Source organism: Clarias gariepinus, chromosome 12 (assembly GCF_024256425.1).
Source record: "Clarias gariepinus isolate MV-2021 ecotype Netherlands chromosome 12, CGAR_prim_01v2, whole genome shotgun sequence".
NCBI lineage: Eukaryota > Metazoa > Chordata > Actinopteri > Siluriformes > Clariidae > Clarias > Clarias gariepinus.
This window is the reverse complement of record NC_071111.1, coordinates 2,379,619-2,404,520: the sequence shown is the minus strand read 5'-3', so window position 1 is coordinate 2,404,520 and position 24,902 is coordinate 2,379,619. Positions and strand designations below refer to the sequence as shown.

General features: G+C 39.4%; 1 pseudogene; it reads left to right on the top strand.

Moving 5' to 3' along the window:
* The first annotated feature begins 7,285 nt into the window (after positions 1–7,285).
* Positions 7,286–24,134, top strand: LOC128533931 (scavenger receptor cysteine-rich type 1 protein M130-like; annotated as a pseudogene).
* Positions 24,135–24,902: the final 768 nt, after the last annotated feature.

Sequence of the window (24,902 nt, the reverse complement as noted above, 5' to 3'; positions counted from 1 at the left end):
CTTTTAGATAAAGTTCTTATTTGATACAATTTATTATTTAATTAATTATCTTATTATAAACATGATTCTTATTCTCTATATTCTCGTCGAGTATAGTCCTTCATGTCTGCATGTTTCACACGCATTTATCATCCTTTTGATCAAAACACGGTCTCCTGCCGCAACAGCTGGCACTTTTTCGGGTTGAGCCGCAAATTCGCCCGCCGTATAGCCAAAAATACCTCCCGTAGATTAGCTAGCGCGACCTCAAACTCCTTGCCGTGCACCAGTAAATCGTCCAGGTAGACGACACAACGATTGCGCGGAATCTCGGCCAACACTTTCTCCATCAACCGTTCGAACGTAGCTGGAGCGTTACATAGGCCGAACGGCATGCGCCGGAATTGCCATAGCCCTTGCCCGATCGAGAACGCGGTTTTAGGTCGCGTTTCCGGGGCGAGCTCTACTTGCCAGTACCCGCTACGCAGATCTAACGAGCTAAACCACGCCGAGCCCGCAACGTGTTCCAGCGCATTATCTATTCGCGGCAACGGATAAGAATCTTTACGCGTTACCTCGTTCAACCGCCGGTAGTTGACACAAAACCGCCACGATTCGTCCTTTTTACGCACCAACACAACCGGTGAAGACCACGGTCCGGACGCTGGCTCTATGACGCCCGAGTCGGCCATCTCACGCAGCTTCTGCTCGGCGATAGCTCGTTTAGCTAAGGGAAGGCGTCTCGGATGTAACCGAACAGGAGCTGCGTTACCCGTATCAATCGTGTGCTGCACCAAATTAGTGTGTGTGCACTCGCGCTCATCTACCGAGAAAATGTCCGCGAATTCATGTAAAAGGGACTTCACTGTGTCGGTCTGTGTCGGACTCAGCCCCATGCTGCTACGCTGCATAAGCTCGGCCATTATTCTCGCTCGGTCTGCTACCGGATGTTTACATGGCGCGTCCACCGGAAGTTCCGCCCCCCTGGTGCGCGCTATTAACACGTCCGGCTGCGCTTTGGGAACTAGCAACCTGGCTAACCCGAAGCTACCACGTAACGTTCCATCAGCGAGATTCAGTACCGCACCCCACCTTTCTAAAATGTCCAACCCCAAGATACAATCATCCTCAATGTCTGCCACAAAGAATGGATGAGAAAGACTGATTGCACCTACTTGTATTCGCACAGTGCGACAGGCCCGTATCTCCAAATAGCTCCCCGACACGGTGCGTATAGTCAAGGCTGGGGCCGGCAGCATACAACCGCGCTCGCCCTGTTTTAATACTCCACAGCGCAGCAGCGAAACTGTAGAGCCGGTGTCCACGAGTGCCGTAGCGAAACGTTGTCCTTGCCACAGTTCACGTAGACGCCCGCGCGATTTCCTACACGTCCTGACCGGAAGTTGGGCCCGGCAGGGAAACAGAGACGGCTGTGGGAGGCGGCTTCCCCGCAGCTAGTTGTAACGGCGGCTGGGGTACGCTGTCCTCAGGCCGGGGAACATTGCCGCGGTGGTCCGGCGGTCCTTGTCGTCCCGGAATCCCGGATGCTGAGTCGAGGCCTAGCCGCGACGGGTAGCCCTGTCCCCGGCTAGGTTCACCTACCGAGCGGCCCCGAGCCACGGGAAAACGCTCGGCTCTTTCGCCGCGGTGTTCTGACAGGATGGGCTCGGCACGCTCGGCTTCGCGCAGCGCCTCAGACAGAGAAGCCGGTGCCGCTAACCAGATGTGCTCGCGCAGCCGCGCCGGCTGAATTCCCCGCAGGAACGCACGGCGAGCTAGCTCTTCCTGCTGGACGGGCCCGAATTCCGGGTAGCCCTGGTGTGCGAGAGATCTTAAATCCATGGCGAACGCCCCCAGTGGCTCGGAGGCGCTCCGCTCGCGGGTCGCTAGCTCTTCGCACGCGGCCTCCTGGCGGTCACCCGCGCCGAACCGGAAGTGGAGCGACTCCCGCAGCTTCGCCCAGTCCTTCCTCTCCTCCGCCCGGAGGTCTTCCAACGACCGGAGCGCCTCGCCCTCCAGCGAGAGGGCCACCCGGACGGCTGTTTCCGTCGGGGACCAGCCCGCAAAGTCGGCGGCTAGCTCCACCTGGGCGATGAACGCGTGGGGTGTGACAGCGCCATTGTAGGACGGTAGGTGCAGCTGCAGGTCGCTTCGCCGGCTGACGGTGCACGGAGCTGTAGCTTGCTCCGGGGTGCGCTCTAACCCGTTACTCTGCATCCCACTTCTGACACCACTGTAGCGTTTTATCGCCGGGAAGGATGGTGGAGAGACGAGTGAGCTTCCTTGCTGCCCAATGCAAATGGCTGGGAGTAATTTGTTTAGCATTTCACAATAAGTCACACAACCACACATTCAACACAGATCCACAAGACACACTTCTAACTCACACACACACACCCTGGCCGAAACCACTACCCCAAACACCTTTCCTCGACAGGGTGAACACCTAACAACCCCTCCCGCAAAGCATGATGGTTACTAGTCCCGAAACCCCGCCCACGCCACAGTAGCATGTAGATAACACTGCTAACAGGCTGCCTTATGGAGCAAACATGTTATTTCCCGGTGGCTAAGCTAATATCTTATGGAGTTTACAGATGTTTATAAATGTTCTAATGTATTTCACCTCATCATGGATAGCTTTAGATTATGGTTGCTAATATAAGCTAACCAAAAACGGATCCAAATATATAACACTGCTATTGGTAATGTTATTTAAAAACAAGCTAGCTCCAGTTGGCTAAAATACTGCCTTATGTAGCTAAGAGACATAATGAATTTATGAATGTTTATGAATATTTCTGTGGTGTAAATGTTCATAATGCCTTTTGTTAAGCTTGTATTTACAAATACCTGTTTAGAATGTGTTAAATATGTGTGTAAAGCATGTCAGGTGGATGGTGTTTGCTAATGCCTCAGGTGTAAATGTTTGAGATGCACTAGACTTGTCTAGTCTATTGTCCATCAACAGACACAGAGGGGCACAAAATGTATACACTTCATACCTATTTAGCGTCCATACCTATTAATTGCACATCCATTTACTATGAACAGTATAGGCTAACTTTTTTATTTATTTATTTATTTGTTTTTAGGAATGTGTCTGCATCACCCTTGCCTTCACCAGCACCTCACATCAGGACACCACATCAGGTTTGCACCATTTTACCATTGTAAATGTAATGTTGTTTACACTTTTTGCACTTTTTATTTATTTTGAACTGTTTCTGGAATTTTTGCAAGTGAATCTTAAGTTATTCTAAATAAACCACAAACAAAGTAATATGTTTCTGTCTTCTAATTATTTTCTTGTAACACTTTCCTCTGTGTAACACTTTGCACATACCTGACTGAAAGGGGTAATTATACAGCTCATTATGCGGGTCTTTGTCTTCTCTGGTGTGAATTACAGCATTATTCATGATCATTCACGCCTCCTCGCAATTCTTTCTAAACAAAAAGTGTCTTAGAAAATTTAAATGAATGTATTGTTTTCTGTAAATGAGTGAGGGAGGTGATTGTCACATCATTTTGAAGTAAAACCTCTACATTATAAGATCCAGGTCACAAAGGTCTTGTGCACAAATGTCATGAATGTGTTTTGTGGTCTTATTTCAGTGAGTTGTTTTTTTTGTTGTTTTTAAAAATCATGCATAACATTTTTTTCTCCAATATACAAACTTGTACATACATGCTGCTCATATATTATTGTTGCCCAGTTTGTGCTGAATAAAATGATATCAGACATTAGACATTTATATGTTTATAAGTAACTGAAAAATACACAAATGTCAGGACACATCAGAATCTCTTCAGAGCTCCAAAACACCCTCAGACTCCTAAGGGTTAAAGAAAATTATGATGATCTGTCACGGCGTGCGCCTGTGATGGGTGTCCGACCAAATCTACTAGCGCTACTCGCTCACTCCGTAGGCTCACTGAATAGACGGTAAAGGGATGGAGCCGCCAATTCGTTCCGGCTGGCAATAATTAACGTTAATATGATCTCGGGCGTGTGTGTGTGTGTAATATGAAATTTTATTTGATATAGGTACTGTATATATTAACTCATGCTACGGTACTTTAACTACGCTAAATTTATGAATTACACTCAAAGTATCAAATCCAACTATGAAGTCTGATTTAATTGTTACCAATAAACATTTTATATCTACTTATGTTTATTTTTTTATTTATGTTTGTTTTGCTGGCGAAATACATTTTAGGCAGAGACTCGGTCTTGTTAATTTGCAGACTTAGTCTGCTCGGTCTTGTTAATTTGTTTTAAAACCCCCAATTCTGCGAATTCCCCCAGCAGCGAAACCGGTTTGGTGACTTCACACCTGTTGTAAAGGTGAGATGGGGGATTACAGTAACTGTGGGTGCGCTTCACCTCGGAGCGCACTGTCGTGTTGTATTCAATGAATAGACTAAAACAAAATCATGGTTGCTTCAGAATTGGAAACAATATTGTATTAGACTAACTTTATTAAAGATTATACACTTTTGTATTCTTTGTTCACACACGTGGGCATCTTTAAATTTGAACAGAAAATAATAGTGGGCTGGTAGGCACATTATTTTTCATATAACTTAAACGGCTGAATGAAGTTAAATATACACAATAAATTAATAATTGCGTTTGCTTTACATTTGAGCACTCGTGTAAAAAGCTTTTTCATTGCATATATACTACCATATCATATATTTGTGTCTAATACTGTTTTTTTCATATTTTAAAATGTAACCTATGTATCTACAGTATAAGCATATTTAACTACTTCAGCAGTGAATGAGGAATTTGGTCAGTCTGGCTTTTAGATAAAGTTCTTATTTGATACAATTTATTATTTAATTAATTATCTTATTATAAACATGATTCTTATTCTCTATATTCTCGTCGAGTATAGTCCTTCATGTCTGCATGTTTCACACGCATTTATCATCCTTTTGATCAAAACGCTGCCTTTCGTTAAGGCTGTCAGTTTATACAAATTCAAATTTTATTTGTCACATACACAGTCATACACAGTACGAAATGTAGTAAAATGCTTACACGACCGCCAGTGACCTTAAAAAAGAGAATTAAAGCTTATATAAGTAATAAATATGAATAAAAGAAATACGATAGAAAAATAAAATAAAAATAAAATTTAACTAGGAAAAATAGAACTAAAAATAGAAACTGAAAATAGAAATATGATGTACGAAAATAGAAATATACTGTACAAATAGAAAATATAATGGTGTGCAAATACAGTATGCATAGAAAAATTGTCTTTGTGCAATGGTTATTAAAGTGTCTTTGTGCAATGATCCAGAATGTAAACATAAACATGTAGTGTAGATGTGAAGGTAGATGTGCGTTGAATTGTCCATGGATGTATAAAGATTGATTGATTGATTGATTGTGAAAAAATTGTGTTATTTCTGCATTTAATATTAATTAAATTAATATATAAATTATATTTTATTTATACATAATATTTTCATTATATACACTAGTATAATAGAACTAGTTCATGCTTTTATCACCTCTAGGTTGGTCTATTGTAATGCCTTACTGTCTGGTTGTTCAGCTAGATGCATAAATAAGCTTCAGCTAGTCCAGAATGCAGCAGCGAGAGTCCTCACTAGAACCAGAAGATATGAGCACATCACCCCTATCTTATCTTCACTCCATTGGCTCCCTGTGAAATTTCGCATTAATTTTAAAATACTACTCTTGAGATATAAAGCATTAAATGGTCTCGCGCCGCAGTATCTGAGTGAACTGCTAGTGTCTTACGATCCGCCACGCCTACTTCGACCAAAGGATGCAGGCTGCTTATCACTACCGCGTATTATGAATACTACAGCTGGGGGCGGAGCTTTTTCTTACAAAGCCCCAAAATTATGGAATAGTCTTCCAAATAGTGTTCGGGACTCAGACACAGGCTCAGTGTTTAAGTCCAGGCTAAAAACCTGTTTATTTAGGCAAGCATTTTTATAAATAGATTAACCTTAGGTAAAGGAGCAGATCTGGGGGACTCATGGACGTAGAGTATTATGGTGAACTGGTATGCTTGGATGCTGTCTTTCTCACTCTCATTGATCACTCAGGTTTGTTGACGGTGAGGTGATTGTTTGCTTTACCTCTCAGTTCCCCCTCATGTCTGTGTTTCCTTCTGGCTCTCCCTTTTAGTTATGCTGTCATAGTTAGTCCTGCTGGAGTCTCTGCTTGCACTCTACAGTTAATATACATTCACATTATACATTGTGTGACTGTGACCAGACTTAACTGTTATCTCTTCTCTTCTGCTCTCTCTCCTGCTCTTTCTCTTCCCTCTCTCCCCCTCTCTCCTTCCCTCTCTCTCTGTCGAGCTACACATGTCGTTCCTGAGCTGCCAGTGATCCAGACTCTGGAACTTTATACAAGTCTACCTGAGTTTTCAATAACTAACTGGACTCCATATTAACATCAGTTAACATCAACTGTTATGCTGAACTGCCTGCCAACTAACACACAGTATGAGTGCAGATCAATTCCTGCTATCTGTTATCACCCAGATGAGGATGGGTTTCCTGTTGAGTCTGGTTCCTCTCAAGGTTTCTTCCTATTACCATCTCAGGGAGTTTTTCCTTGCCGCTGTCGCCCTCGGCTTGCTCACCAAGGACTATCTGACCATTTTGATTCATACACATTTAAATTCCATACAAACTTAAATAATTCTTTTGATTGTGTAAAGCTGCTTTGGGACAATGACAATTGTTAAAAGCGCTATACAAATAAAATTGAATTTAATTTAATTGAATTGGGTGTGTGTGTCTGTATTTGTCTATTTGGTAGTGCTGATGTCATAAATGTGCGTTTTGTGAATGACCCAAAATATCTGACATTGTGTTAAGTTGAGCCCATGAAATGCACTGTGAAAATTGTTGATCTCAATGTATATTAGTCACAGTGTGCTTCAGTGGTGTATCAGTGTGTGTATCTGCTCTGTGCAGGTGTCAGGCATTAATGCTGTATGACAGCCGAGTGTTTCCTCTCTCTGAAATCAGTGTGTGATGTGGTCGACTCTCATCACTCACACCCCTCAGAGACAGGAGGCGGAGCTCTGTTCATCAGTCACACCCCTCAGAGACAGGAGGCGGAGCTCTGTTCATCAGCGCTGATGTTATATTGATATATATGGAGAAAGTGAAAGATGCCGCCTCTGATTTGTTATTTAGTCTGTATGATGTTTTTTCTAATAAGGTAATGTTGAGTGTGATTGGTCTCTCTCTCTCTCTCTCTCTCTCTGTAGGGGGCTGAGTGAGGGGACACACTTCTCTCTGTCTCTCTGGGTGAGTGGAGGTGAACACATCGTGTACAGTGAGGAGGGAGATGGAAATCTGTCTGACTTTTATTCTTCTCTCATCCACACTCACACTCACAGCAGCTGGTAAGTACACACTCATTATTTGTTACTTTGTTTTTGTCATGTTTTTTTTTTCCCTGTAACTTCAGAAATGACTATAAGGTTTAAAAATATTTAAAGTTTCTATTCAAAATAATTTAAACATGCATAAGTGAAAACATACAAATTAACTTTTATTTGTTGATTTCATTCATAAAATAATTTTTCTAATTAATGTTTACAGTTTGCACAGGATTTATTGAAAGTATAATTATACTACTACTAATAATAATAATAATAAAGAAAATAATCGATTAAACCTTAACTAATGAAAGTTTGTGTGCGTGTGAGATTCTTTATAAACCATTAAAAAAAATCCCCCCCCCCTTCTCTCTCTCTCTCTCTCTCTCTCTCTCTCTCTCTCAGACAGTGTGAGGTTGGTAAATGGTGGAAGTCGCTGTTCTGGGAGAGTGGAGGTTCTTCATGATGGACAGTGGGGAACAGTGTGTAGTCCTGGCTGGGATATGAACGATACTGCAGTGGTGTGTAGAGAGCTGTACTGTGGGGAGGCTGTAAATGTGCGGTATTTAGCTGTCTTTGGAGAAGGATCAGGACCAATCTGGATGTTTAATGTGCAGTGTAGTGGATTAGAGTCAACACTGAAGAACTGTACTTCGGCAGGGTGGGGGGGGCATAAGGACTGTCAGCATGCTCTTGACGCTGGAGTCACCTGCTCAGGTAAACCTAATCAAATGATGATAACTGAATAAAGGAAAATCTTAACTTTTATATATTATGAAATAGTTTTACAAATTGATGGGCTACATAAATGCAGTGTTGGTAAAACCAAAAACTCATATGACCCCATCCTAATACCACACTTTGCTTTTATTTGATTTTGAGTGAAAAGGAAAAAAAAACTGTTAAGACCAACACTGTAGTTTAGTCAGAAAGAAAAAATAAATACTAAAGGGGGGAGGGGGAATCATTTTTAAGCCTATAGGGTCATGTTTAAAGTGAAGTGTACAGTGAGAACAATACAAAAACATTGTATTCACATCTGTACACATTTCTATCAGAGACATTACATATTTTTATGTACCTTATATTAACATGGATAAAATATTGGATAAAGTGAAAGATGTAAGAGTATCCAAAAAGGGTGCAGGTAAATTATTCTTCACACTATGATAATGTTTTTTGTTCAGGAGAGTAAATTGGGGTAACACACATGTTGGTAACACAACATAAAAAATAATTAACATGCTTTATATAATAGGTTAAAACTAGAATTTGTTGGACTAAGCTAAAGAGTACTGAGAATTAGGGCTATTTTATTAAATTAACCACTGGATAGTGTGTTAATTACAGCCAGTACTATTTATGCAGCAACACAAACTGCAAAAACCCTGCCATTTCAGAAGCGTCAAATTACTAAAAAACACTAAGGAGGTTGCTGAAATATCTGGAATTCTATTAAGAACTGTCTAACAAATTATTACAATAGGGAAGGATAGTGCTGAACTACCCAGAAGAAATGCGATCAGAAAAACATCATGAATGGAGATCACTTAAACCCTTGGTGAAGTTACACGGTAAAATTTGGCCACTAGAACATAGAAGTAGGTCCACTTTATGCTGCTAAAACAGCTGAAACATTGAGGACTCCACAAGAATCTGTGCTGTGGTATCCAGCATCAAGATGTTAGCAGAAAATTCTTTTATCATCTAAGACTTATCTAAAGTGTTCATTAGGCCCAAGTACTATAGGATTATAGGGTTATAGCACTAGAGGATTATAGTATAGAAATCATGGAGGGGTCTACAATTTTCAGCATAGGTGCATTTCCACTATGAGAGACAAAATCTAAAAAGAAACATCCAGAAATCACATTGTATGATTTTTTTAGACTATTTATTTGTGAATTACTGTGTCGAATAAGTATTTGATCACTTGAGTCAAAAATTTAAAATATTTGGTACAGAAGCCTTTGTTAACAATTACAGAGGTCAAACGGTTCCTGCAGTTCTTCACCAGGTTTGCACACACTACAGGAGGGATTTTGGCCCACTCCTCCATACAGATCTTCTCTAAATCTTTCTATTGAATTTAGGTCTGGAGACTGGCTAGGCCACTCCAGAACCTTAATATGCTTCTTACGGAGCCACTCCTTGGTTTTCCTGTCATGTTGGAAGACCCAGCCACGACCCATCTTTAATGCTCTGACTGAGGGAAGGAGGTTTTTGCCCAATATGTCACAATACATGGCCCCGTTCATCCTCCTCTTAATACAGTGCGGTCGTCCCGTCCTCTGTGCAGAAAAACACCCCCATAGCATGATGCTTCCAGCCCCATGCTTCACTGTAGGTATGGTATTATTGGGATGATACTCATCATTCTTCTTCTTCCAAACACGGCGAATGGAGTTAAGACCAACAATTCAATTCAATTCAATTCAATTTTATTTGTATAGCGCTTTTAACAATTGGCATTGTCCCAAAGCAGCTTTACACAATCAAAAGAATGATTTAAGTTTGTATGGAATTTGAATGTGTATGAATAAAAAAAAATAAGTTTTTTTCAAATAAATTCTACTTTTGTCTCATCTGACCACAGGGCTTTTTCCCATGACTCCTCTGTATCATCCAGATGGTCCCTGGCAAACTTTAGATGGGCCTGGACATGGGCTGACTTAAGCAGGGGAACCTTCCGTGCAATGCAAGATTTTAAACCATGACATCTTAGTGTATTACTGATAGTAGCCTTGGAAACGATGGTCCCAGCTCTCTTCACGGCATTGACCAGCTCCTCCCATGTAGTTCTGGGCTGATTCTTTACCATTCTTAGCATCATTGATACCCCACGAGGAGAGATCTTCCTTGGGGCCCCAGTCCGAGGGACAGTCATCATTAGCCTCTTCCATTTTCTGACAATTGCTCGAACAGTAGTTCTTTTCACCAAGCTGCTTGACAATTGCCCCGTAGCCAGCTTTGTGAAGGTCTACAATTTTGTCTCTTGTGTCTTTTGACAGCTCTTTGGTTTTGCCCATGTTGCTACTTAGACTTTGGCTGATTATGGGGTGCACAGGTGTCTTTATGACAGCTAACAACCTCCAACAGGTGCTACTAATTTAGAATCATGAGCAGAGTGTAGCTGGACAATTTAAAAGCAAAATAACAGGTCTTTAAGGGGTCAGAAATCTGGCTGATAAGCAAGTGATCAAATACTTATTTGACACAGTAATTTACAAATAAAAAATAAAAAATCATACAATGTGATTTCTGGATTTTTCCTTTTTAGATTCTGAAAGTCTGGGCCATGGGCGTGGCACGGGGCCCTTTGGGGCCCCCACACGAGATTTTTCTGAACACACACTTTCGCAAAAACGCACCAGATGGATTTTGATCTACTCCTTCTATGGAATTTATATGATCACCACCAACTTAAGCTGATGTGATCTAAAAACATTGAGGATGCAAAATTGTAGAGAGATTTTTAATAACTTAAACAGGTCAGCCGTGACGATGCCTTAAACTTACACTGAAAAATGATTAATAACTTTACGTGCGGCCTTATATTGAGTGACATTATATTCATTGACATGTTTAGTTCCAGTATCTGCAGCCTATAGTACACATGTACACATTACAAATGTTAAAACTGACATCTCTCACTCACACACGCACGCCTGCACACTTTACAAATGTTAACACTCTTACACTCACACAGACACACACACATGCACGTACACACTCATATACACATATGTACACACACATCACAAATGTTAACACTCACACACTCACATCTCTCTCTCACATGCACGCATGCAGAAACACACACATACATCACTCACACACACACACACACACACACACACACACTAACAAGTAACGTTCACACATGCATCACACACATACTAACACACACATCACAAATGTTAACACACCACACACACACCTCCGAGTCTCTCTCACACACACTAACCCTCACATGTCTCTCACACACACATTCTTATACACACTAATGCACTCAACAAATATTTAGGGCCATAACTGACATCAGCCCTATGTAGTGTGTGACGTGCAAGTTGTGTGGGGCACCCGGCAATGGCTTTTTGTAGGTCTTAACACGCTTAAATAACACACAGGTTGTGCGGTGTGCCAGGGTGGTGATGGCATAGGGTGTTTGGGCCATCATCGTTGCTTGCAACTATATTTATTGCATTGAATCCCTGATCGCTACCAGTGTTAGTTGGGCACATGGCTATTGCTAGTCATCAATCGATGACTGTGCAGCGTTCTTTTTCAACCTTCTTGAAACCAAAGTGTTTTTGATTTAAGAATGATGTGCTCAAGCAAAAAGCAAGATCCCATAAAATAAAACGATTAATTTGATAGCAAAATCTGTCACACTGCTAAGCTAAAAAAAATCACCCCATATTTCCTTTAATTTTGGCTCTTCTTCTGGGATAATCAAACTGCCTGATTATTTAACAGGATAGATTTTGCTCACAGGTGAACTATCTTGCAGTGTTCAATCTTTGGCTGAACTAAACACATTAGTTAGTTTGGGCTTTTAGGGAGAAATGGGAGCACATCTCTAAAGCAAATGAATGCGCTGGACTTATAAGACAAAATGAAAATGTTATTGTGAAACAGAATGCAGCAAAATAATCATTTAATATTGATTAAGTTGTTTTTGGCAATTGTTGGAAGTCAATAATTATGAAACATTCCTATTGGACTCCACAGATCTGGACACCACATTGTGCTTCAGCGAATACTCAGTGTGGAATTGTTTACCGCAAAAGATCCTCATTTGTATCAACATCTAAACGAAACTGATTTGTTTAACTATTGATATTAAGAAATCAACAGTTTTTACAATTTCATTTTATTGCTTCTTTTGCCTTTTTGTGGTATTTTCTTTGTCTAAAAAAACAGGTGGAATCCATCCATGCCAGTCCACATTTCTTTTTCTGTTTAAAACTGATATTATCCTCATTACTAAATAACCTGTTTTATTTGAATCTGGTAAACTCATAAATGATAATCATGCAAGTGACTTCAGAATCAGAATGTGTAGCTTAAAAAATCTACTTCACAGCTCTCTCATCTGACTTTAAACACCAGGGACATGCTGCATGTAAATTGTGAAATAATGTGTGGATTTCTGTCACTGACTCTAAATTCGTCCTACTATAATTGTTGGGAGTCCTAAAGACTGTTTCTATAATAGTTAAATGTGCATTGTGATTTTATCTAATTAAACATGTGTTTTAATGTAGAGAATTACAGCATTACCGTTAAGGCTGATCACAAAACAGTTATACTGACAGGTATGATTACCCTGACAGAATTATAATTTCTGTTTTTTAGTCTGGGTAAAAGTAAATTTATGGTGGATGAAGTAAGTTTTCCTTTCGCTCTCTCTCTCTCTCTCTCTCTCTCTCTTAGATGGCGTGAGGTTGGTGAATGGTGGAAGTCGCTGTGCTGGAAGAGTGGAGGTTCTTCATGATGGACAGTGGGGAACAGTGTGTAGTTCTGGCTGGGATATGAAAGATGCTGCAGTGGTGTGTGGACAGCTGCACTGTGGGGAGCCTGTAGATCTGCGATACTGGGCTGAGTTTGGACAAGGATCAGGACCAATCTGGATCCATGATTTGTACTGTAAAGGATCTGAGTCAACACTAAGCAATTGTAGCTCACATGTAGGCAATCACTGTTTGCATTTTTTTGACGCTGGAGTCATCTGCTCAGGTAAACTACAGTGTATAAAAATTGTATAGATAAATAATAAAGTATGCAAGTATTTAAAATTTTGATTTTATTTATTGTTTTTCTCGATTGCTAAGAACATTCCTGGAAAGCTGCTCTCCTTTTCCCTAAACTGTTTACATGTGTTTTACAAAACAGTTTAATGGTGTTGTTCTCACGGACCATGTCGACAATTAGGGTCTCTTGGTGTGGGGAGAACATAGATGTCCTACCACCCCAATGTGGCAGTCTTTCAATTCTACAAAAAAAAAAAACATGCACTTACAAAAATGCATACATGGAATAGGCCTACAAACAGTCAGACTAACCCTTCACTACAATACTAGGGTACACTGGCACATTGATGTACTGAAACATGTTTACTGTGGTACAGTATATAGTACAGTCATTGTACATATGTAATTGTTGTCAACACTTAAAAAAGGTTGTTCTCTTCTCTTTGGATTATGGTGGACACAGTGAATCTACTGATGTTTGGTTGTACCCTTAGTCTTTCCTCCTTCATTGTCACAACATGGACAAAAAAATTTTCAATCACAGTAGCTGATTTCATCTGATATTACTGTTCTTTGTCCTCGCTGACCACCTCGACCAGCTTGACCCGCTCGAACTCCTCTCACATGAACTCCTTTTCTTAGATTTCTATCCATTGTAGTGCCTAACAAACCAGTGCTCTGGCTTATATGTACCCTCACATCATTAGCCACAAGTGTGATAAAGTTTTAGTTGTTGTGTTCAACCAGTGACACCTGAGCTTTAATTGTGTTTGACTTTTGCCACCTGTGCTCACCATTATACAACACTGGTGCATCACAATGACAATGTGTTGACACGATGTGTCTAAACAGGTGAAAAGTGCTTATGGTTTAGCCAAAAGACTGATTCAATAAGTGGGTTCAGGCAACTAAGAATTTGGTTCAGAGAATAGGATTTAGTGTTTTAGCAAACTAGAAAAATTTTAATTTAAGCATTTTTTCAAATATATTTCAATATGTTTCTTGTATTGTGAATATTAAAAAAAATAATAATTTTTAAATAATCCATAGAGAAAAATGTGAGACTCAGTGCTGGTCCTCACCAGTGCTTTGGGAGAGTGAAGGTGTATCATGGAGGTTCCTGGTCCACAGTGTGTGATGCTGACTTTGACCAGAAGGATGCAAAGGTTGTGTGTCGAGAGCTGGGCTGTGGGATTCCTGTGAAGGTGCTGGGATCAGCTGCTTTTGGCCAAGGGGAGGGTCAGGTGTGGACAGAGGAGCTTCAGTGTATAGGAAATTAATCTCAGATTTACTTCTGTTCAACATCATCTTCACTCAAACACTCAAACTGCTCCCATGACAACGATGTGGGATTAATATGTTCTGGTTAAGTATCATGATTTAACTTCTGTTTAAATAGAGACCACATAGTGTACCTGTCAATCAAACTTTAAGGTGTCTTTGTTAATGTTCCTCTTTCACTGAGCTCTCGGCTGTTTGTTTAGGTCACACAGAGGCGCGGCTGGTGAACGGACCGGACTCCTGTTCTGGTCGAGTGGAGCTCCAGTACCTCAGTGACTGGGGCACAGTTTGTGCTGTAAGCTGGGATATGAGAGCTGCAGATGTTCTCTGTGCACAGCTGGATTGTGGGAGTGCTGTGGTTGTGGTGGGGGTGGACTGGTTTGGGGAGGGGAGTGGCCACATCTGGGCTGATGTGTTTGATTGTCAGGGGAATGAGACACACCTATCACAATGTGGCGTCGCATCATGGAGTTGAGCTGCATGCTCTCATAAACACGATGCTGGAGTCATCTGTAATAGTGAGATATTAACCTCACCTACACCACGTTAGTGAATGAACTCAGTGTTCATTAGAATATTTAAATGATGTTTTTCTGCTTCAGGATCATCCATGGCGTTTCATGAGGGACGAGTGCGGTTGTCTGGAGGGAGCGAGTGTCAGGGGGAGGTGGAGATTTATTTCAGGCAGGACTGGAGGAGAGTTCTCCTGGACTCGTGGAGTCTGTCTGAGGCGTCTGTGCTCTGCAGACAGCTGGGCTGTGGCTCTGTGCTGAACTACCGCTCCTCTCCATCCACCACTGAACACAAACACATGTGTGTAACGGGTTTCAGCTGCTCTGGGAGTGAAGTTTATCTGGGGAACTGCAGCAGTGCACAACCTGTCAACTGCAGCTCCAGGGAACAGCTGTACATCACCTGCTCAGGTAACCATTTTTCTATGTCCAGTGAAATTTTCTGAGCAATTATATAAGCTGTATAAGTCTGAAACACATTAAAAGGAAAAGATAAATGATTTGGACTTATATTTACTAATACTAATATTTTTGATCATACCACAGATATCTTGAACCGTGTCAACAGCTCCATCAGGCTGGTTGGTTCTGGGGGAGACTGTGCAGGAAGGCTGGAGGTTTTCCACAGCGGCTCATGGGGGACAGTGTGTGATGACTCGTGGGATATTGAGGATGCGCAGGTGGTGGGTGGACAGCTGCAGTGTGGAGTGGCTCTCAGTACCCACATACCAGCCTGGTTTGGTCCTGGAACTGGGTCCATATGGCTGAATGAGGTGGAGTGTGAGGGGAACGAGACGTCCCTGTGGAACTGCAGATCTCAGCTGTGTGAAGAGGGGGAATGTGGACACCAGGAGGACGTAGGAGTCGTCTGCTCAGGTACAGTGTGATGACTGAGATTCAACCTGTTACATGTTAAATATGGACAAGTTAATAAGTTGTTCTTCTTTCTCCAGAGTTTAAAGAGATGCGACTCACAGAGGGCTGTAAGGGGAATCTGGAAGTGTTCTACAATGGAACCTGGGGTAATGTGTGTTACAACCAGATGGACGATGAGACAGTAAACATGGTGTGTCGAGAGCTGAACTGTGGAAGGCGTGGCAGTGTGTCGAACACTAAAGCAAGAGTCAAATCTGCTCCTAACTGGCTGGATTATCTGAAGTGTAGGAAACACGACTCTAATCTGTGGCAGTGTCCATCCTCACCCTGGGGACAGAACAGATGTGATAATGATAGTGATGAAGTGGCTCATATTACCTGCACAGGTGGGTGGAGTCAGACGTCTCTGGTTCTGTACATTGATATTAACTGCAGTGTTTCATTGTGAATAGTGTTTAACTAATGTTACTGAGATGTGAAGTTAAAAGTCTGATAAAAGTCTGCTCTGAGAGATAAACCTGCATGTGTAACATTTCATTAATGTGTGTATTTTATTACTGCAGATGATAAAAAGTCTCTACATACACAAGAAAAGTGCTCTTCACTTCCCTCTCAGAAACACTGCGCAAGTAAGGAAACATAAGGAAAAGCTTTTAGTGATGTTCTTCATCTGCATTTCATTATTGACAGGAGATATTTTCTTCCTGTATTAATAAAATTATGTCAGAGAACTCATCCTGAGGTCATTACTCTTCATCATATTTCATGAAAATCGAAGCAACAGAGATAAAAGCAGTAAACAGAACCCAAAGCTCATCTTCCTGTTTTAAATAATTTTATTCAGTGACCAATTTAATGAATTTTTAACAGTTTATATTTACCAGATGTTTGTAATTTGGTGGTATAAAAATCTTTATACAAACAGTTTTTGTTAAACTTGCCCCATGTGTGATGTGTGTGATGTGTGTGATGTAGAGCACTGGTCTCTCAGGCTGAGTGGAGGAAAGGGAAGCTGCTCTGGGAGGTTGGAGGTGTATCATAACGCTACGTGGGGCTCCGTTTGTGATGATCAGTGGAACATCAGGAACGCTCAGGTGGTGTGCAGACAGCTGGGCTGTGGCTCGGCGCTGAGTGCTGATAGGAATGTTAGCTTTGGTCCTGGTGAAGGGACTATCTGGCTGAACAGAGTGAAGTGTCGAGGGGATGAGATTCACCTGTGGGACTGTCATCATTCCCTGAAGAAACACACTGACTGCTCTCATGCTGAAGTCACCTGTGCAGGTCAGAGGGGTGCGCTTACTTTTCAGCTTTCTCTCTCCACTCACTACACTTTTCTCACAGGGTTAGGACTTGATAACTTTTATTCATAATCTTAGATGTTAGCTTGATGTTAGCTTGAAAGCTCAGCAAGTCAGAAATCAGATCTAGTGAGAGTTTTTTAATGTGTTAGTTTTTTTTTTCTGCAAATACAGACATATCCACAGTGTCCACTACTACACCCACCACCACCACCACCACCACTACAACCACCACCACCACATCAGGTATGTATATTTGTTACAATACAATATTTGTTACTGTTCACTATTTTTTTCTTATCAAGATCCTCTTCTGTGTTTTTGACTTCAGGAAGAGGCGCTTCAAATACCCCACCCACCCCTCCACTGGTTCTCTTTGTGTTGGGAACGCTGCTCTTCCTGGCCTTAGTGCTTCTGGTGGTACTGTTTTACCAGAACAGAGTGCTCAGGAGAGGTACCACACATTCACACAGTTTATTTTCTCTACAACACCAATTATTATTATTACTATTATTATTATTATTATTATTCTGCACTCCCAGTTGTCTCTAAGACGAGGCGTAAGACTCAGCCTGAGGCAGTCTATGAGGAGATCAACCACAGATACATCACTAGAAGAATCACGAGCTCCACTCAAAGAGGTGAGTGATATGTGGACTGTTCTACATCACACTTATTGTATTCCATTTAAACTTGGAGCTGAAATTCACTGCATGCAAATGATCAAATCACTCAATACTAAATACACCCCTCAATGCAAACTCAGTGATTAAAGCAGGATTTTACCCCAAATCCAGTCTGATTCATTTATTTACAAAAATATTAATAAAAATAAGTGTGTGTAGAGACAGAATTCTGCTGATAAACATCTATTAATGCTTCTGATTAGTGTGTGTGTGTGTGTGTGTGTGTGTGTGTGTGTGTGCGCACAAGTATGTATGAGTGCAGGCTTTCCTGTGCAGGTGCATTTCCCCCTCTCTCTGCCTCATTCCCGGTGTGTGTGTGTATGTGTATCTGCTCACACGTTCTACCATGTTCATTCAGTTATTCATGAGGATCTATATCTATATATAGCAGGAAAAGTCACATCTTCATATGAGCTCATTCACATCCCAAGAGGAAAAAAATCACCTATTGAGACTAGAGTTATACACACCATATATACTGTACACACACACACAATCTCTCTCTCTCTCTCTCTCTCTCTCTCTCACACACACACACTCTCTCTCTCTCTCTCTCCAGTTACAGTATAAATGTAAAATCCCAGAGAAACACACTCTAGTTCCCCCATAGTGCCGTTTTGATTGTTGGATTTTTGCTTTAGAACATTTCCGACCCCGACTGGTTGTATGGATAGATTTTGATGAATTTTGTTAGACCTCACTTGTACAATAGAATCTCACGAGAATGGCAAAGATCACGCTGGTACTGTGTGTTTTACCGCGCGGTCTCGAGGCATGTCTGAATGAAACCGTGAGGAACATTTACATAAAGGTGAGGTGTGTGAATTACAGAAACAGTGGAGGTTCTAGTGTGTATGGTGTCCTGGGGGAACTCACTTTCAGCACCGCCAGAAAGAAAGAGAGATAAATAGAGAGATAAATATCTGCCAATGTGGCCACTGGACAGAAAGACTGTCTGTTATGAACTGATAAAACTCCAAATGTTAAATATCATACGTCTGAAAAAGGCCTCTGTGTGTGTGTGTGTGTGTGTGTTTGAGCGTGCATGCAGTCGTGCAGGCTTTCCTGTGCAGGTGCATCCCCCCCCCCCCCCCTCCCTGACTTACACCCGGTGTGTGTGTTTATGTGACATGTACCTTATTTGACATATGTTCAAACACTTTATAATGTGTGTTTTCCTGAATCAGAGTTCATGTGTGTGTGTGTGTGTGTGTGTGTGTCTGATGTCTGTCCTGCTCTCCTCTAACAGGAAGTCTCCTCTCTGAAGAACAGCATTCTGGGTATGAGCATGTGGATGATGAGCTTCTCTCAGGTAAAAAAGGCCAGAGTGTGAGTTTGTCTGACTCCATTAACTGAAAGATATTCGAATTGCAATTAAAGATGAGAAATGACTAAATGTGTCCTTTCTGAGACGTGATTATGATGTATTGTATAGAAGAATTACAGTAACTCGTGTTTTAATGCTGACACATGAGATCTCACAATCAACCTTATCTTACTTTAAGCTTCTGAAATCCCTCTTATCACATTTATCAAAGCTTCTTTGGATGAGGATTTTATTGAGTATAAATGTGTTTAAAAGCCCAAACACACAAACTCTTCTTTTCCCAGTAAAGTCTGGGATTGGAGAAAAGGCTGAGTATTATGATGATGTCATCGACACCAGTGACTTCATAAGTGGGTGCAGTCGTTAACTGATCAGATAAATTGAGTGACTTGACATTAAACCATGAGGTCAGAATGTGATGAAGCGGTTTGTACAGAGCCTTTGCTTTTATTTCATTTAGGTGATACAGGAAGAGTTGAGCCACCAGAGGACTACGATGATGCCGTCACTTCTGGACCCATCGCTGATAAAGTGGAGGGTGTGCTTCTGTTTTGGGATTTGTTTAAAAGAGCACACACATGCACACAAATCCACAGTGTACAAACTGCCACTTCAGTAAACTTTAAATCTCTTTAAATCTCTGTGTTTTGGTGTAGAGGATGAAGCTGAGAATTATGATGAGGCCATTACAGCTGATCAGAAGTCAGTTATACTGACAGGTATGATAATAATGTGACAGTGTTGCATCCACAAGCATCCAAATGATCATTAATGACATTCATGTGGATTTAATAGCTTTTATCTCTACATTCTGACAGAGGACGTGTCCGAGAACTATGATGATGCAGTTACGGCTGAAACAAACACAAACATCACCACAGGTCAGGGAGTTTCTCTGTTATCAAAAAAAAAATCCCCTTAAACATTTCTATAATAAACTTTAAACAATGTGCTGCTGAATTCTGCATTCTGATTGATGTTGATTAATTTTCTATAACAGCAGCTCTGACATACTGCAGCTGTAAATCACAGGTTTATATTAATGCACTCGTTCCACTACATTATGGTTTCTATAGTAACAGCTCATCCACAGGGACGTGTACAGCAGACGCTCCACATTAACTGATGAAAAACAAACACAACAAAAAAGTCTTGCTATAAGTGTAGTAAAGTGTAGCTCCAAGAGCTCACAGTGCTGAGACGCTAAATGCTGATTAACATCAACATCTCGTCTGCTGCATTTGACAGAAGTCACACTCACATCTAAAAGAACTCAACAATTCATAATGTGGGGAATTAATTCATGCATTTCATTTTAAATAATCACACACGACTTTCTTTTTAACGTAAAGTTTAATTAAGCTTTATTTTTTTACCTTCTTATGATATATATTTATTTTCATAATGCTGCTGCGATACAAGTCACACCCACATCTAAAACAATTCAGAAGTAAATAATGTAATTAATGTCATTAATAAAATTACTTCTATCATTTTATCTTACAGTCCTTAAATGTATTTGTTTAAATACTAATAGTTTAATACCATTTTCCATTAATTATTAGAATTAGTGCCCCATCTGCTGTGTAGCCCACAAGTGGCACCATCACGTTCTATAGAGTAGACCAGCTTCAGAAGGTTCTAGATTTGGCAAGAGCCAAGAGTCAGAAACCCAGGACACAGTAGTAAAATTTAACTATTTATATTTACTAATTAAGGGTGTGTATGGTTAACAAACATCACAAAGGGAATGCAATTTACACCACAATGTTTTTAAAGAGAACTCTAGTGATGCATTCAATATGTAACTAAAATAAATACAAATCAATAAAAGATTGCGCAGATAAAGAAAATAAAACCGGCCCGGGTCTACTCGAGTCTTAGTGCTCCACTTTGGATCATCACACGAATTTCCATTCGGTTCGTTATTGTGTGTGGACACAATCCTTCCTACCGCACTTGAAGATCAATCAACTTGATAGTATCTTATGGGCTCGTCATCCATGACAGGGAAAAGTAATCCAAGGAATCAATTCGAAAAGGTTCTGGGTCCAGTCTCGACTAAAAACCTGACCTATAGATATGGTCAGAATCCCCAAAATCAATTCACCAATTAAATATTACAATGGCTTATGGCACTGGTTGAACTACTGACAACAAAGTAAAATGCAATAAAAAACATTAAATATCATAAAGCTTAGGTTAAATAATAATAATATAAATCATTCACAACAGTAATACAATGTGACGTAGATGTACATCACTCAGAAAAATAGATGCCACATGTTATCATTAACACCGGTGACATTAAACACGTGGCTTAGCATCGGACAATTAGCTTAGCAACTAGCAAGTCTCCAGGCTGCTGTCCACGCTAGAGCAATACAAACCAGTAGACTGTTAACATGTTAGACCCTCACTGTTGCACTCATCAGATAAATGTCATCACATTTAACTCCAGGAACAATTTGCTATGATTTGCTCCTAATCGTGAGGGAAAAAACACAAATCCATTCGCTTCTTCAAGTCTAGAAAGTTCCAGCGCTGCGCGCGCGTTCTTTTGACCTTTCACCCAATAGGGACAGACAACCAGCTGGGACAAACCATTTAGTAAATAACCACAGGGGGGATCTTTAGAAACAACTGATTTCAGGACAAACCACATGCTTGCACGGGGGGATTTCAGAGTCTGTCTATTTGTCTACTTCCATCTTTCACTGAAATAATCAGAACCTTTATTAGTTTGGATTCTTTAATATTACTTTAATATAATTATTATTTTCCATCATTTTAGTAACCAGTCTATAATTTTCTTATGGCTAATTATGAACACTGGGTTACAGCTGCATTTAATATAAGCCACACCCACATCTAAAACAATTCAGCAAAATGTATTTTACATAATGAATTAAGCAATTTAACAATATTTTTAACTTAAAAATCTACATTAATATCACTAAACAATAATTAATTAAATAATATTTAATGGCTTTTTATTTAATCTATTCTCTGTAACATATAATTATTAATTTCTACAAAAATATCACTTGAGCAAATCCAAACTAAATTTAAAAATGCTGATGAAAAGAAGCAACAAGTTATAATTTTAAGTCCTTAAATGAGATTGACATGAAAAGCGTGACAGTACCACCTACTGGCCCAGAGTGGTACTGCAACAGAGGAAGGGAAATACACATGAGCTCCATATATGTACATATAGCACTTACACTCATGTAATATTAAGTATTAATAGTAATAAAAATGTTGATAGTAAATATTTTAATTATTAATTGTAAACTATTTAAATATAAAAATAATGTAATTTAAAAAGGTGTAATATAGTAAAACAATTTTATATAAAATGTACTTCATTAAATAATTAATACATTTATGCATTTATTAATTTAATGTGAATAGCACCTAGTGGTCACACGAAAGAGAAAGTTTTAATTTATATATACATTTTAAATTAATTGAAATCATTAATGCATTAGTTTTCCAAATTAATCTGAATGTGACGAGGAAATAAAAATTCAATCTTCAAATTCAACCAAACAAATTAAGAATGTTGCCTTAAAATACATTTATAATATTTATAATATTTGTACTAAAAAAATAAATACAAACATGAATTTATCAATTAATAAATAAGCATGTAGATAAGGGCTAAAATTCCATCTTATAAAGAGTGATATAATTTCTTCTCCTCTTACTGCAGTAAAGCTCCAGCAGGCGACTTCATCAGCTCTCACCTCCATATCTCAGTGGTTATAGTGGAGTCTCTGGCTAGTAGCTTTCACACACTAATGGGAAAATGCACCGTTCCTATTGGTTAATCCTTTTTCTCACTACAGCAGCTGGTAGACAATAAAACATCATTAAACTCTTATAATTTAATAGTGTATATATTTAAATAGTTACTTTTTGCTCCTCACATGCATGGAATCCTATAATAATTTAGTGTTAATATAAAATCAGTATAATCAAGTTAATATGTAATAGTTTATATATTCAAGTTATTTCTGTAATTTTTATTTTTCATATAAACATCGTGTTCTACTCAGTAACTCAGTATTTTACTATAAGATCAACACACACACTGGTTTATTACTTCTTCATTTATTTGTTGATTAGACAATCCAGAAGATTATGATGATGTCATCACTGAGGAACAGGATGGAGGAGAGACAGAAGGTGAGTGACTTCTTGTTTATTCTGTAATGTACGTAAGTGCACAGGCAGCAAAGTCAAAGATTAGATTATATATGATTAGATTATATATGGTATATAATAAATATCAACTTTCAGAAGAGTTTTTAGAACAAATGTTCTCTCTGTTCTGTCATTTAACAAGTGCATTTATTAAAGAGTTTAGATAAGACCTACTGTAAATATTACCTGTGATATATAATATAAACATCAGCTGACTGTTTTTAGAACAAATCTCTGTTCTGTCATTTAACAAGTGCAGCCAGATTTATTACACACTTTAGATAAGACCTGTATATTTATGGCTCTTTTACTTCCACATTTTTATAAACACAATCTTGTAAGGACTGAAATCTATTTATTCCAAACATTTAACAGGAAAATAGAAATGTAATACTATATAAAATGTATTATTGTTTTGTAGCATTTCTACAGTTGAATCAGTTTGTAAAATGATGTGAAATTTGATGGACATCTCTATCACATCTTATACACATGGCCTGTGTTAATATTAAGAAAACTCATCTGATAAATGTCCTCTATTCTCTTCATTTATTGTTTAAAGATCAAAGAAATCCTACATAGTGCATCATTTACTGTATTTGAGGGTTTTACAAAACAATGACTATTAATCCAATACAAAGGAGATATTAAAGAGGTAAATGTGTTTATTTTACAGAATATGATGAGGTGGAGGAGAAATCTCAGAAAGACAGGGACCATGTGACTGAGACACGCCCCCAAAGGCCTTTTCTCAGGAAATTACATTTCAACTTTTATAAACACAAACAATGATTTGATTCTACTTCCAATAATTTTATGCATTCTGAACCATGTTCATTTTCTCACCTTGTTATTAGCAAATAGATTAGGGAGAGTTAAATCAGCTCCATTATTACTGAACCAAATGTTTCCAGCTTTCCTTTTACAACACATTTCTGACAATTCATCTGAATATCTTGTCTTTGTAAACAATATGCAAGCAATATATATGTCTAGGTTTCATGCTGTGTGTTTAACTATAAAACATATCATTGAAATGAAGGTTTTGTTGCAGTCTCTATTAGGGAGCTGTGTATGTTGGAAGTTTCATTACGGATTTTCAGATTTTCAGGTGAAATTCTCAGGTTTCCTTCAAATTCTCCAATTTCTTTTCTTATTCTCAGGATTTTGTTTAATAATCGAATATTTCTTTAATATTCTCAGATGTTTTTTTGTGATCTCAGGTTTTATTCAATATTCTCACTTTTTAATGAGTGACGGCTCGTTAATTTTAATGTTACATCTTTATTAACAATATACAAGTAAAGGTGACTTTTTAGCCTCACAGAATGAGAACAATTCAAAATTTTGCATTATGCAGAGTTTTATTTACTTTTTCTCCTATTGTGTAACAATCATCTATTTTTATACAATTAATGAAATGAAAGTGTTTTAATGTTTATTACTTTTGTATATTGTGATGATCTGTGTTTGAGTTGAGTAAATCACATGCAGGGAAAAATTAATATCACACAAGTGTATACTGCTCTACTGCGCCATGTTTATGTTTTTATTGTGTTTATTTTAGGACTTTTT